This window comes from Nannospalax galili, unplaced genomic scaffold (genome assembly GCF_000622305.1).
Source record: "Nannospalax galili isolate Female #2095 unplaced genomic scaffold, S.galili_v1.0 scaffold117, whole genome shotgun sequence".
NCBI classification, from domain to species: domain Eukaryota; kingdom Metazoa; phylum Chordata; class Mammalia; order Rodentia; family Spalacidae; genus Nannospalax; species Nannospalax galili.
This window is the reverse complement of record NW_008341422.1, coordinates 487370-502765: the sequence shown is the minus strand read 5'-3', so window position 1 is coordinate 502765 and position 15396 is coordinate 487370. Positions and strand designations below refer to the sequence as shown.

At 41.3% G+C, this 15396-nt stretch overlaps 1 protein-coding gene across 1 annotated transcript in view; it reads left to right on the top strand.

Moving 5' to 3' along the window:
- Window positions 1-15396, top strand: part of Adam10 (ADAM metallopeptidase domain 10) — a 151238-nt gene that overhangs the window by 711 nt on the left and 135131 nt on the right. The gene's annotated exons all lie outside the window — the stretch shown is intronic.

Sequence of the window (15396 nt, the reverse complement as noted above, 5' to 3'; positions counted from 1 at the left end):
GGCGGCCGCCGGAGCAGGCTGCGGAACCCCGGCCAGGCCTTCCCCGCCCCCACCGGCCCGCGGGCCGCCCGCCCGGCTCCGCTTCCCCGGGAGCCTCCGAGCCCAGGCCGCCCTCTCGCGCTCCGCAGCCCTCTCCGCCCTGCCCGAGTCCGAGCCCCGGCCTCGCAGACTCGCTTCAACTTGCGGTGTGCTGGCTGCACGGCTCGTGCATTGTTCTGGAAGCGAGCGCGGCGGTCCGGAGCGGCCAGGGTCCGCGTGGGGGCTGCCCGGGGACGAGTGGCGGCCACCTGCGCGTCCCACCCAAGCGCCCGCGTCTCCCCGGCCCGCCCCGCTCTGGTGTGGGACAGCGCCTGAGGGTGTGTGCGTCTGCGGCCGCCCGAGGGCAAGGCTGTGCGGAGCGTGGCCAGAAGGGCGAGCGGTTTTAGAATGTTCTCTGCTTCTTCGGTTGAATTTGGGTCTTTGAGAGAAGCAAGACCGACCCTCCCAGCGGCCCAACTTGCGGAGTTTTCTGAAACTCTCAGGTGGAGTAGATGTTCCGTGTAGTCGGTGGATTGTCAAAACAGTGCCCCCTCCCCTTTGCAAATTGGAGTTCCATTTGCTAAAAGTGTAGTTTAGGATGCCTCGAGGTTTGAAGACAACGCTGTTCATTTCGTTTCCTAAGACCAGTTGAATTATGTTGTTGTGGAAAAGCGCTGAACTTTAGGTGAGCTCTTTGACTTGTCTGCCAAGTGGCCTTGCAGAGCTTTACGGGTGCTAAAATTAAGCATTGTATTGAAAAACGTTTCAGACGTGCTTTGGATGAGTGTCTTCAGCTTACTTTGATACTTTTGAAAATATTAGAGTGTCTTCTGTAGTGAATTGTTCGTGTTCTTTCTTTTGTCTCGTTGACTTTTGACCGCAGGGCACAGCCTGTGTTTGTCCTGTGTTCACACTGGGGTTTGTACTTTGTGTCCAGACTTCTCTTGTAGTTTGTGCTATTTGTTAGTTGCGCATTGTAGGTGAACGCTACTAATAGGTGCTTAGGGTTTAGAGACCCTCTGTGAGGGCCTTTTAGTTTCACATTTGGATTTCTGTTCAGAGCAGTTTCCAACCCCGCTGGCTGTTTTCACTTTTTGTGATTATATTTAGGAGTGAGACACTGCTCTATGTGAGGTAATAAAAACTAAGACACACAAGACACTTTGATGAGTAGCATTATGTAAAATGCCCTTTACTGAGGGATAGAAACTGAAACTGGTGTAGACTAATGTTTGAAAAAAGTTAAAAGAGTTAATCGTGGGTGAAGTCCTTTATACAGAACTTTGGAGTCTTTTATGTATTAAACATTGGTTAAAAGGACAATTTTTGGTGTTTCTGTTAAAAAAATCTAAGAACCCAACATTTTCACTTAAAAATTAATACCAAGATTGTAATATTTGAATACAGGGGCATATTTGTAATTTTGGGCCAGGGATGTAGCTCAGTGGTAGAGCAATCACTTGCCAAGTGCGAGGAAACACCCTCTATTTTGTACTTTCATTGTATTAGCCACTATTTTTCATCTAATCCAGTGTGGCGAAGTTTGTGAGTTTTTGTGATGTGCTGTAGGCTAGGGTACCTTCAGACTGAGTGTATGTTGGCCTTAGCACATGAGAGGGATGAATGTGTAAGATTAGGGCCAGTTGTAGAACTTCTGCAGCTGCTTTGTTGTAGATGCTTTCAAGTCTAAATCCTGTTGATGTGCTTAAACTGTCAGTTGCTTTCCTCTTTCCAGTTTGTTAATCATTGTTGTGTGTGAATTTTTTCTTACTCCACATACAAGGATGGGAAGATGGACGGCAGCATTAAATGTTTGGAATCGCACAACAAACTTTCCTAGTTATCCATTCTATAATAGCATACCCTGTCCTATGTTGTACTTGTGGGAAGATACCATGACCACTCTAGAGTTTATGAAATGTAGACCTGTACTCAGACATATACATAAAATGCTTTTTTTAAAGTTATTTGTGGACTGGGGAGGTGGCTGAGCAGGTGGGAGCGCTTGAGTTCCATTCCCCATCCCGTGGTGGGAGGAGAGAACCAACTCCCTAAAGTGCTTATGCATTTGTACATGTACCCCACAGTAATAATTAACAATAAAAATGTGAGGAAGTTATTTGTAACCATGTTAGAAATTCATTGGCACTATTCTGAATAGCTATAGTTCAAAGAATTTTTCTGTATATGCAAAGTTTATTTTATTTTATTTGATAGACTCAGTCTAGCTATGCTGCTGGCCTGATCAGGAACTCCTAGGGCCAAGTGCTTCTCCCGTCCTTGCAGTGGGGGCTACAGATTCAGGCCTCCAGGCAGGCCCGAATGTTACCTTTTAACACAGAAATATGGGAGACTTATGGTCTTTTCTTGAAAAAAATATTTAGTGTGCTTGAGAAGTCAGAAGGCATTAGTTGTAGCAATAAATTAATCCTACAATGTTTTGGCTTGATGAAATCATCCTTTTTTTAATATTTAAAAATCTAGTATGAGTGCTTTGCTTTGCATTGTACATGTTCTATAGAAATAAGCCTTCTGGAAGTTTGGCCCTAATAGTGTCAAGTATTAAAGCTTCAGCTTAAATTGTTTTTTTTCTAACTTCTGTCAGCAAGTAGGAGTCAGGAAAGAGAAGGCCTTTCTGTCTTTGACTATCTTATTATCTAGAGTTTGAGAGTCTAGTACACTCAGTTACCTAAACAGGGACAATTATCGTGTCGCCCTTTATAGTAACAGTGTCTCTTGTGTCTGTGTGCAAGACCTCTGTTGGCTGGGGTTGAGGGGAGTGGGGGTGGCAAGCACTTTGTTATCTGATGTGCTTTTAATAACTTGCTCCAAACCTTCAAGGGTGTCTATTACTGGATCTCTTCTTCCCAAGGATCCTAACCTAAAGGGTTGGGTTTGGGAGTTCAGAGGACATCTCTTTGATGCTCATTGTGCATCTAGTTTCGCTTTTCAGTATTTATAAGAGTTGAACAAATGTAGCGATTAAAGGGTAATTTTTCCTGTACTTGCTAAATGGTGAAATATTCAAACCCAAGCCACTGGTTTCTTTCTTACTTATTTTTGGCACTGGCAATTGAATCTAGGGCCTCCCACATGCTGGACCAGTGCTCTACCACTGACTTGTATCCCTGGTCTTTTCTTTTTCCTACTTTTGCATTTTCTTAGGCTCTCATGAAGATCCTTGGTTGCCTTGAGTTTGGGATCCTTCTGAGTAGTTGGGATTCCTGGTCTAGACTACCAGGCCTGACTTTAAGCACAAGGTCTCAGAGGCTAAGATTTTATCCATTGCGTCTCATACCTTCATACTTTTTTCCTACTTTTTTTTGAAACAGGGTCATGTTGTAGCCCTCACTGGCCTCAAACTCACAGTCTCCTGGCTTAGCCTCTCCACTGTTAGTGAACTCCACCATGTCTAACTAGTTAAATGCTTTCTAAAGTGCATTATATGTTGACCGTCTTAAAACAGACCGAATTTAATTTTTTTTAAGTGCCTGAGAAGAACTGCTATGGGCGGAGGGGGCGCTGGCTCTATTGTAGCTTTTGGTTCTTATTTTTCCAGAAACTATTAAAATGGTTTACTGTTTACTAAATGGTACTTTACTATTTTAAAATGATTAGGTTTCCTGACTTTCTTGCCATACTTGAGGTTTTCAGTTTGGGGGTGGGCAGTGCCTTGCTGTGAAGCCTGTTGCTGGCCTTGGAACTTACCATGTCGCCCAGGCTGGCCTGGAGCTCCATATCCTCCTGCCTCTGCTTTCTCAGTGCTGGGAATTATAGATGTGAACCACTGTGTCTAGTGAGGATGTCATCTTAAATTAGTTTCTTACATTTTTTTCTCCCTGTGGAGAAATCAAATAATTATACTTTAACTCACTTGCATGTACAGTAGAAGTTCTGACTCTTCTATGGGGTAAAATACATGACCTCTGGTAGTTTTGTCTTTCTTTCTTTCTTTCTTTCTTTCTTTCTTTCTTTCTTTCTTTCTTTCTTTCTCTTTCTATTTATTTATTTATTTATTTTTTGAGACAGGGTCTCCCTGTAGCCCCAGCTGGTCTTGATCTTACAGAGATCTGCCTGCCTCTGCTTCCTGAGTGCTGGGATTAAAGGCATGTGATACCACGTCCAGCTTTTTTCCTTTTTAAACATGTGATTTGGTTTTGTGGGGTTTAGTGCTAAGATTGCTTTGCTTACTTTATGAACAGTTGCAATATGGTACTCATGTCTAGTAAAGTGAGGGGTGGGAGGGCGGGAAAGACCATGACTAACTTGGAAGACCTGGCAAACCAGTCTACATTCATTTAGTTGTAGATAGATCAGGTCCTGGATCTGAATCTTGAGTATTGCAGCTTTAAACTGATGTTCAAATTACCCGTATGAAACATACTTTAAAATATTCAGTTGTAATATTCCCTACAGTCACTGTAAATTAAGAAAAAGTGTTTTCTCTACTTAAAGGATTGATTGATTGATTGATTGATTGTTTGTGAGAGAGAGAGAGTGTGTGTGTGTGTGTGTATACCTGCCATGGTGGACATATGGAGGTCAGAGAACAATTTGTGGGAGTCAGCTCTCTCCTATATTGTGGGTTCTGGGGCTTGAACTCAGGTTATCAGGCTTGGCACCTTTTTACCTGCTGAGCCGTCTTACCAGCCTTTTTTTTTTTTTTGATTTTATTTGGGTCAAGGTTTCACTAAATTGATTAGGCAGGTCTGAAACTCAGTCTGTATCCCAGGCAAGTCTGGAACTAGTAATCTTATCCTGAGTAGCCGGGATTATAGGTATATGCTAGTAGGCCCAGTTAAGGTTAAATCCTTCCTTCCCCCCTTCTCTTCTCTCTCTCTCTCTCTCTCTCTCTCTCTCTCTCTCTCTCTCGTTTCTTTGACAGAGTTAGATCACAGGCTGACCTTGAACTCTTGGTGATCCTCCTGTCCTCCCCAGTGTTGGGATTACATGCATGAGCCACCATATTTAGCTCTTAAAGTATGCTGGGTAGCTTTAGTGTCAACTTGACACACCTGAGTTGAGGGAGCCTCAATTGGGGAATGGCCTCTATTGGACTGGCCTGTGGCCATGTCTGAAGGGCATCTTCTTGGTGAGTGATGTGGGAGGGCCCAGTCCACTGTGGGTGGTGCCACCCCTGGGCAGGTGGGCCTGTGTTGCATAAGAAAGCAGGCTGAGCAGGGGCCAGGGGAGCAAGCCAGTAAGCAGTGTTCCTCCATGGCCTGTGCTCCAGCTTCTGCTTCCAGGTTCCTGCCCTGAGTTCCTACCTTGGGCTCCCGGATGAACTGCGACCTGGGAGATGTAAGCTGAATAAACTCTTTCCTCCCCAAGTTTGTATTGGTCAGAGTGTTTTGTCACAGCAATGAAGAACAACTAGGACATAAAGTTAAATTTTCTTTTTCCTTTCTCCCCTTCTCTCCTCTCCTGTCTTAGTCTTAAACTCCTGGGACCAAATGATCTCTGGCCTCAGCCTCCTGAGTAACTGGGACTATAGAAATGGTACATGCCACTATGTGGGGATATGTTTTTGCAGTGGTTTAGCTTAAAATATCTATGTGAACACCTCACAATTTAATGTGTGCATATAGATACTCTTGGGGAGTAGGGCAAGGGCGCTTAATTGGCCATCTGCTAATCTGATGTGTCAGTGAGGTATGTGAATAGTAATGGAGAGATAAATCATAAAATAGTTAAGCCTGTGGACAGAGAAATGCATGGTGGTTTCAAGTTGGAGCCCCAAGCTCAGAATCACAGAGGCAGACACTCCAAATGATAAGAATTGATTTGTGTTTGGTCTGCTTTTCACATAAGCAGCTCCATGTGACAGGCTTGGGTAAAGAACCTCAAGGTTGTTTAAAAATTTTTGTTTTTAAAGGAAGTGTTGATTTAATAGTTGCTAATAATTCTTCCAAGCAACTCTATATGCAATTTAATTTGGGAGTCTTTCAGATAGACCCACTGAAGAGGTACTCCAGTTGCCTCACCCTGAGTCCATGTTCAGCATGGAAGAAACAAGAGAGGTCTGTGTCCCGATTCCCTATTTGCAATTTGGGTAACCTCTTCAGAGGATGGTGTGATAAGAATAGGAGGTAGGAATTGGCTAGGCAGTTAGGGTAAAAAGACAAAATATTTGGGAGATTTATCTAATACTTAAAAAGATTTTATGGTTACTTCTTTAGAGTTGGGAATGTTAGAGTAGCCAAAAGGCCTATAAACAAATCAATCAATCAATCAATCAATCAATAAAGAACAAAGAGTACATGAAGTTATCAGAAAAAAGTGATGGGGAGATAGATAAGGGAGTAGTTGGAGGGGAGGGAGTAGGCATGGATTTGATCAAAACACCTTATGTGCATGTATGAAATTCTCAATAAATTATTTATTTAAAAAAAATAATCCTTCCAAGCAACTCTAAAAAGTTGGCTTGGGGCGGAGCAAGATGGGTCAGCTGGGTAAAAGGTGCCTGCCTCCAAGTCTGAGGACCCGAGTTCAATCCCCAGAATGCACATGGTAGAAAGAGAACTGCCTCCCTCAAGTTGTGTTCTTGTGCTGTGGCCTCACATGCATGCAAAAGTTGGCTTGTTCTGAAAAAAATCTAGTGATTGTAATTCTAGCTAATCCAACTGTCATGTTTTTAAAAGAATTGTGTGTGTATATGTGTATGCACACTCTAGAGTGTGCCGTTTTGCCCGACACAGAGGCCAGAGGAGGACATATCAGGTGTCCTTTTCTTTTCTGTATCTTTTTCCCTAGATTAGGGCCTAAGGCCTCTTGCTAAACAGGAAGCTTACCTTTTCAGCTAGAATGGCTGATCGGTGGTTTCCTGGGATTTGCCTGTCTCTCCACCCTTTAAGACTGGGCTTACAGGTGCATGCAGTCATGCCTGGCTTTTTATGTGGCTGCTGGGCATTCATACTCAGGTCTTTTTGCTTGGACAACAAGTGCTCTTAGCCATGGACCTGTTTCCTCAGACCCCGGCTCTCGGGGAAGTGTTCTTCCTCTGCTACTGGATGAATTCATTTTGAAGCTACTGCAGTTCCAACTAAATGTGAGAGGTGTCCAGTGAAAACATTGCCCTTCAGACATTGCCAGTGGTCACTGCCTAGCTGTGGCTGGTAGAAGTCATGAAGCCACAGTGTTGAGTGAGAAGAAGAGTAGAAAACACCGAATTTATCAGAGTATATGAAATGCCAAGATGTAAAAATACAGTTCCAATTATATATTATAGTTGTGGGTGAAATGAGATTTTATTAAGCTATAGAGATAGCAACCAATCAGTCAGGGTAGGCTTTTTGATGTAAAAAAGAATGATATATAGTTTAGTAAGATGCATGTAGACTTGGAAATTAGGGTAAAAAAGAATGATATGTAGTCTAGTAAGATGCATGTAGATTTGGGTTTGCCAACAGTTAATTGGCTTCTTTGGTTCCTGACTGCTTGATACACTCGATTATATGCAAATTGCGAACCTCTTGTTTCAGAGACAAGTTGGGGAGAAGAATTCGGTCTTTGAATTTTAGGCAAATGGCAGTACGGAGAAATGCTACATGGGCCCTGATAACCAGGGCTCACATTTTCCTATTCTGGGCTGTTGCTGTGAAGCTTCTCTAATATTGGAGAATGTTGGCTAGTGTCTATGTTGAGCAATTGGGATGTGATAAAATGAGGACTAAGCTGCCTGATGAATTGGGTGGCCGCATCTCAGATTAAAGTGGTGATTGCAGAAATAAAGATTAAGCCGGACGTGGTGGCACTTGCTTTTAATCTCAGCACTTGGGAGGTAGAGGCAGATGGATCTCTGAGAGATCAAGGCCAGCCTGGTCTACATAGCCAGTTCCAGGCCAACTGGGGCTACAGGGAGACCCTGTTTTAAAAATTAGAAAAAAAAAAATTTAAAAAGGAGCTAAAGAACTGAGGGCTGGTTAAAAGTATTTGCCACCAAACCTGGCAAGCTGAGTAGTTGATCCCTGGGACCCTCGTGGTAGAGGGAAAACACTGACTCCCTTAAGTTGTCCTCTGACATCCATTCTTCCAAAGAAGTGGCATGGCAGAAAAACTGGTAAAATTTGACGAATGTTTAATATGAAGCTAGCAAAACGTACTGAGGGCTTTGACTGTTGAATTTGAGGTCTTAGGAACCTTTACTTAGGAGTAAAAGCTCCCTTAAACCCTTGAAGATCTTGGTCTTTGAAGCTGAAATCATCTAAGATTTCAAGTCTAGATAGAAGGTTATGGGTTGGGGTGTGTGGTGCAGTCTGAGACTTGATGCTACTTGCATTAATTAACTTTGCACAGACCTTCAATAATCTGTAACAAGTTATTTGGAAAGTACTGTTCTAGGTAGTTGGGTGATAGAAGTTTAACGAATTTGGAGCAAAGGGGAACAAGTAGCTTTCAAGATTCACTAACGGTTGTTTTTTTGGTTGTTAATTGATCTTGTTGGAGTAGTCTTGTCAGTTCCAGACTATGTTTGGTACTCTTGATTTTGTGTGAATTGTGAACTTCCTACTTCAGAAACAAGTTGGGGAAAATAATGTGCACTTTGAATTTTAGACAAATGGACATACACTATTTGTGGAACAAAAGTCTTTCTATATGTTTTTTCTTTCACACAAATACTTGAATTTTGGATTAAGGGTTTTTTGTTTTGTTTTTGAGACAGGGTCTCCCTTGTAGCCCCAGCTGGACTGGAACTCACTAGGTAGACCAGGCTGGCCTTGAACTTACTGAGATCCGCCTGCCTTCCCAAGTGCTGGGATTAAAGTGGGCCACCATGCCTGGCTTGGATTGAGTTTTTTTTTTTTTGGTCTTTTTGAAGCAGGGTCTCCCTGTAGCCCCAGCTGTCCTCGAACTCACTATGTAGACCAGGCTGGCCTTCAACTCACAGAGATCTGCCTGCCTCTGCCTCCCAAGTGCTGGGACTATAGGCATGCGCCACCATGCCCGGCGGATTGAGTTTTTGAAAGACTAAGATATGGAATCAACCTAGAAGACCATCATCAGATAAATGGATAAAGAAAAATGTGTTATTCTACACAGTGGAATTTCATTCAACCATAAGGAAGAACCAAATTCTGTCATTTGTAGGAAAATGGATAGAACTGGAGACCATCAAAATAAGCCAGACTAAGATACATATTACACGTTTTCTGTCATATGTGAATCTAGATTTGATGGGGACAGTGTGTATTATCTCACTGGGATATAGGGCTTACCAAGTAGGTTAGAGGCTGGCCAGTGAGTTCCAGGGGACCCGCCTGTCTCTGCTTCCCCAGCACTGGGATTACAATCATGCACCACCAGTTTAGTTCCTCAGGCTAGCGTGGCAAGCAATTTGATCAACTGAGCTATCTCTCTAGTCCCAAGACTTTAGTCTATGTAGTTTAGAACTTAGCCCAGGTAAGTGCCTAGCTCATATCAAGATTTATAACACATGTTTTATTAAAACCACAAAACTGGGGCTGGTGAGATAGCTCAGCAGGTAAAAAAGCCAGACAATTTGAGTTGGATCCCTGGAATCTACAGTAAAAGGAGAGAACCAGCTCCCAAAAGTTGTCCTCTGACCTCCATTTATGTGCACCTGCATCTTCACACACACGTCATAAACATACATCACACAATAATAAATAAAATTGTCCTTTCCCCTCCAATTATGAGATATATTGCATGACCAGTGGATGGATTTCTGAACTGAATGGTATGTTATATAACCATTTTCATTCATCAGTGTTGTATTCTAGTGAAGCAGCCGTTGAATTGCTGTCTTGTCTGGTGTGTTATGAAAATAGCCTCATTATATGAAACAATGTCATGATGATTTGTGTTAAAATTGAATATTTTTGCAGTACATTAGAGAATGCCTACCTTCAATTAGTACAGTATTATTAGTAGAACCCCAAGTAGGCAATAATAAGGATTAGGGATTTTAATACACCACCATTTGAATGCTGGCCTTGGAGATAGGTAGTCATTTTTACTTGTAATCGTTGTGAAAATTAGTTATTTGTACTTACAAGTTTTAACTTTATTTTGGTCAGAATGCCATAATTTTCTGGGTAACCTGTTCAATTCAGTTTTGCCTGTACAGTAGTATGAATCTCCTAGTAATTTCCAGGGTTGCTAGGAAGAGTAGATCACTTGGTAAAGGGAAGACTTTCCTTTATGTATAGAGTAAGCTCTAGAGTAGCTTCCCAGCCAGGGGACAGAAACTGATGTTTTGGGTGTTTCATGAGCAGAGAGTGAGATAGTGGGTGTGGGTTTAGGGTGAAATGCAAGGTGTGGGGTAGAGGAACAGCAAGAATGAGAGTGGTGGTTGGAACTTCTTGTGTCTGTGGGGGGATAATGTAGGTAGGTTGAAAGTTACAGTCTTATGTAGATTACCATCTGTACTTGTATCTGTATTTGTTTGAAATTGTATTAAAATTTCAAGTATCAACATTGAAATCTAAATTATGTACATGGTTCCCTTTTTTTGATTTTTAAATTGTATTTCCCTAGAGGTAGAAATAGAATACATTCAATAGATTTTAGTCATTCATGGTTTGTATTCTGTGAAGGGATACTTAGTGTTACTTCTGATCCAGATAACTTTATTATTTTTATATCTTAGAGCCTAACATTTCAAAAGTGGGTGAGTTGAAATATGCTTTTAATTATAGACATACCTCCTTATCTTGAACTTTCACTTGTAACTGTGAGGTGTAGGTATTTGCTTCTAGATGATTTGACTGGTTTCCAGTGGCGAAGTTGATACTGGCCCAGTTTTGAAGTCACAGTATAGAAGTGGCTTATCTAATACACTTAAGCATTAAAGGCGCTTAAATATATTGCTGAAGTATAGGATATAGAAGTCATACTATATAAATATAAATATATATAAAAAGATTGTTGTCAAATAGAACAGTTTTATAAGTGTCATGTAGTATTTCAGGATCAGAGTGAATATATATCAATGTAAGGAGCATTGGTTAAGTATGGTACTTGAGGTACAGATAATGTTTTGAGTAGAAAGGAAATACACTTTAATATTAAGGAAAATGCTCTTTGAACCTCCTTGTTAACCTTCACTGTCAGCCTGACTGGATTTGGAATCACTGAGGAGACTCACTTCTGGGAATGTCTGTGAGGGTGTTTCCAGAGAGGTCTCATCAGACCCGACCCACTCTGAATGGGGGTGGTACCATCCTATGGGCTGTGGTCCTGGGCTGGTTAAAAGGGAACAGGGAAAGCCAGCTGGGCACTGGCATTTTCCTCTCTTTGCTTCCTGAATATGGATGTAATGCATCACCTTCCTGCCACTGTACCTAGAGCTGCTTTCTCCACCACAGCTTCCTCACCATGATGGACAGTGCCCTCAGGTCACAGCAGTGAGAAAAGTAACTTCATATAGTACCTAATTTTGGAATTATGGCCTACTGAAAAAAAAAGAATTAAAAAAATTATACAAGTTAAAGTGTTGGAAATAACTTGATTACAAGTAATCATTAAAATGATTTTGTGTGTATGAGTATTTTGCCTGCATGAATGTAAGTGCACCTATCTTGTGCAGTTCCTGCAGAGGCCAGAAGAGGGCATTGGATCCCTTGGAGCTGGAGTTTTGGACAATTGTTAGTCACCTTGTAGGTACTGGGAACTGAATCAGTCCTCTGCAAGAGCAGCCTTAACCCCTGAGCCATTTCTCCAGCCCCACAAGATTTTTTTTTTTTTAAGGCATTAGAAATGTGCTGGCTTTAGCTTGTTCTTTATACAACCCGTTTATGTGTTATAGTTGATTTTTCTGTAAATAGGAAGATTTGTAATGTTAAAACATTTTTGTAGATTTTTCCCATTCTTAAGACTGTGTAGTCACCTTTTTTGGCTAAGGACAAAAATAGTTTGTTAAGTTATGTTGTATTTTTGGCCCAAAAGTGGTTGTATTAACCCACCATGTATAAGCTATGTAGCTAGTATTACAGAGGGACCTTCATGCTTCATTTATTTATTTAGGTTTTTGCAGTGACAAGAATTGAACCTAGGGAATTGAACACATGCTAGGCAAGTGCTCAAGCACTGAGCCACATCCCCAGCTCCTAACATACTTATTTTTGAAAGGTTGAGGAGAGCTAGAGAATCCCTTAGGTATGAGAGACAGGTTATATGTTTCCATGATACTCTTCCATAGTCAAGGGGAAAGGTGTTTTTCTTTAAAATCCTTTTTTTCACATTTATTTAATTATTCATTTATTGCTGACTTGTGAATTCGTGTCATGGCACATGTGGAGGTCAGAGGACAACTTGCAGGAGTCAGTTCTCTTTTTGTACCATGAGTAGGGGTGGAACCTGGCTCTTCAAGCTTGATGGCAAATACCTAACCTGCTGAGCCATCTTACCAGCCCTGTTTTTATGGTGGTTGTTGTTTTAAGTGTAGGAATATTCAAATTTCCACTGGATTTGTAAGTATTAGGCAACATATGCATTTAGTGTGTGCCTTGTAGAAGCTTAAGACTTCTGACATCTACAACTAAGGACAAGAAGGTAAACTGAGCCAGGCATGGTAGTACATGGCTTTAATCCCAGCACCCATAATGCAGAGGCAGGTGGATCTATGAGATTGAGGTCAGTGGGGTCTGCATGGGGAGTCCCAGGCCAAATGGGGCTTTATTTTAAGGAGACCCTGCCTCAAAAAACAAACACAAAAACAACAAAAAACATCACTCATCCCCCAAAAGAAGGTAAACTGCTGTAATGTGCTTTTCTGTTTAAGTGAAATAAAGTAACAAAAGACAGATACTGCTCAGTCCCCGAAGTGCAAAGTGTAGTGATTTTATGTAGAAATAGTGCTACAGTAACACAGCCCTGAGGTTGTCACACTGCTATGGCCTCTTCTAATGAAGATGTTAGTAAGAATGAGCCTGTTCGGGCTGGAGAGATGGCTCAGCGGTTAAGAACACTGTGATTGTTCTTGCAGAAGACCTGGGTTCGAATCCTAGCACCCACATGGCAGCTAACAACTAACTGTCCGTAACTAGTTCCAGGGGCTCCAACAGCCTCTTCTGTCATCTGTGGGCACTGCATGGCATGGATGCACTTAACCTAAACGCAGGCAATACATGCATACACATAAAATAAAAATAATAAAAAAATAATAAAAAATTTAAAAAAAGAATGAGCCTGATCAAGATGCTAAATTATGGAGAAAAATTAGTAATAGCTCAAATGGAAAGATATTTGGCACATAGAAAAACTTTAGTTACCTAGAAACTTTACTGGAAGCTGTCATTTTCCACTGACCTCAGATGAGGAACATTTTACTCTGCACTCTAGGTTGGATGTGTTTTATTTTTGACACTGTCAGATAATGTCTGTTCCTCTGATATTAAAGTCTTTGCATGGGAACATCTTTAGTGAATATTCTCTTCTTTGTCAGGAGATGAAAGGTGTTTTTTCCTCCTTTCTTTTTTTGTTCATTTGTTGGTGTTCAAACCCTGGGCTTTGTGCATGTTAGGCAAGTGTTCTACTGCTGAGAGAAACCTCCAGCCTCTGGTTGGCATCCTTTTGAGTCCTTCCTGTTGTGTCCTGCATGGACAATGTGTCAGTAATGATAAGAGAAGCTCTAGCTCTGTGTTTGGAGCCAGCACTAGTTTCTCTTTGTGTCTTTTACTCTACTGCTTTTGTAGGGTAGGTTTCCTTTGTACAGATCTACTTGATGTATATAAAGGATTTAAGGTAGAGGAAGAGATCATCATGGGTTCCTAAATCACATTAAAATGGCCACAAACTTTTGGAAGAAGTAATTTCTGTGCTTGCACTTACTTTGTAGTTCAGGCAGGCTTTGAACTTGCTGTTTTGAGTAGTTGCTTTCAATCATCAGTTCACTGTCACCCTGTTGATTCAAGTCAAGATGATTTTTCTTCAGTTACTGCCAAATGTGCTGGTGGTTCTTCTTGCACCTCTGTCCCCCTCAGTCTCTTTTCTTCTCAGCATGACGGTCAGTGACCTTCTTCTAAAGCGTGATCAAAAGAAAGCCAGTAACCAGTTGCATACTTTACAGTGGTTAAAATGATGACTTTATGTTGTGTGAATTTACCTCAATTAAAAATAAATGACAATGAAACACAACATATCTGTTAAGTGGTTTGGCATTGTGAGCAAAGTCAAGTGTGTATAGACATGTGAGGAAACCTGTATGAATATTCTTTCCCCTTTTGTTCATGTCTGTTCCAGCCATACAAGGTTCTTTTGGAAATAGTGAATTTACTCCTGTCACAGTACCTTTATACTTGCTGGTCCTTTACATGGAGCACAGTTTTCTGTATATGCTGTATTATCTACTCTTTTTTGCTTTGAAAGTTAAAAAAATGGAATAGCAACAAAATACATAAAATTTACTATCTTTAAAAATTATTATTTATTATTAAATAAATTTTTACTTATTTTTATGTGTATGAGTTTTGCCTGCATGTGTGTGTGAGTGCACCTGTGTGTAAAATGTCCTCAGAGGCCAGAAGAGGGTATTGGATTCCCTAGAATTATGGATGGTCATTAGCTGCCATGTGGGTGCTGGGATCCAAACCTGGGTCATCTGCAAGAGCAGCCAGTGTGCTCTTAACTGATGAGCCTTCTCTCCAGCCCCTAAAAAATTATTTTTATTTTATGTGTGTGTTTTGCCCACATTTATGTATGTGCTCTATGTGCGTACAGTGCCTGCAGAAGCCAGAAGAGGGTGCTGGTTACCCTGGAACTGGAGATCTTAGATGACTGGTAGCCACTATGTGGGTGCTGGGAACTGAATCTGGGTCCTCCACTGGAAAAGCAAGTTCTCTTAACCACTGAGCCATCTCTCAAGCCCCAAAATTTACCATCTTACTGATTTCTAAGTGTGTATGTAGTTCAGCAGTATTATGGACATTCATGTTGTGGTTTGTTCTCTTGCTCTTAAATTTTCTTTCTCATTTTAATTTCATAACATTTTTACAGTGGTTGTCCAGTTTTTAAAAAAAAATATTCTTTCACTGTTTCATACATGTGTACTTTGATCATATTCCCCCATTATCCTCTTTTTTAAAAAAATTTACTTTTTGGGGGGCTGGAGAAATGGCTCAGTGGTCAAGAACACTGTTCTTGCAGAAGACCCGGGTTCAATTCCCAGCACCCACATGGCAGCTAACAACTGTCTGTAACTCCAGTTCCAGGGTATCTGACAGCCTCTTCTGTCCTCCACGGGCATTGCACGACACGGGTGCACTTATATACATGCAGGCATAACACTCACACACATTAAATAAATAATAACAACAATAGCAGCAACAAAAACCTGCTTAGTCTGAGATGCCCAGGGTCTTGCTCAGGTCTAAGAAATAGTTCATGAATTTGGAAGTCTGGAATATTGAGTTAAATTTT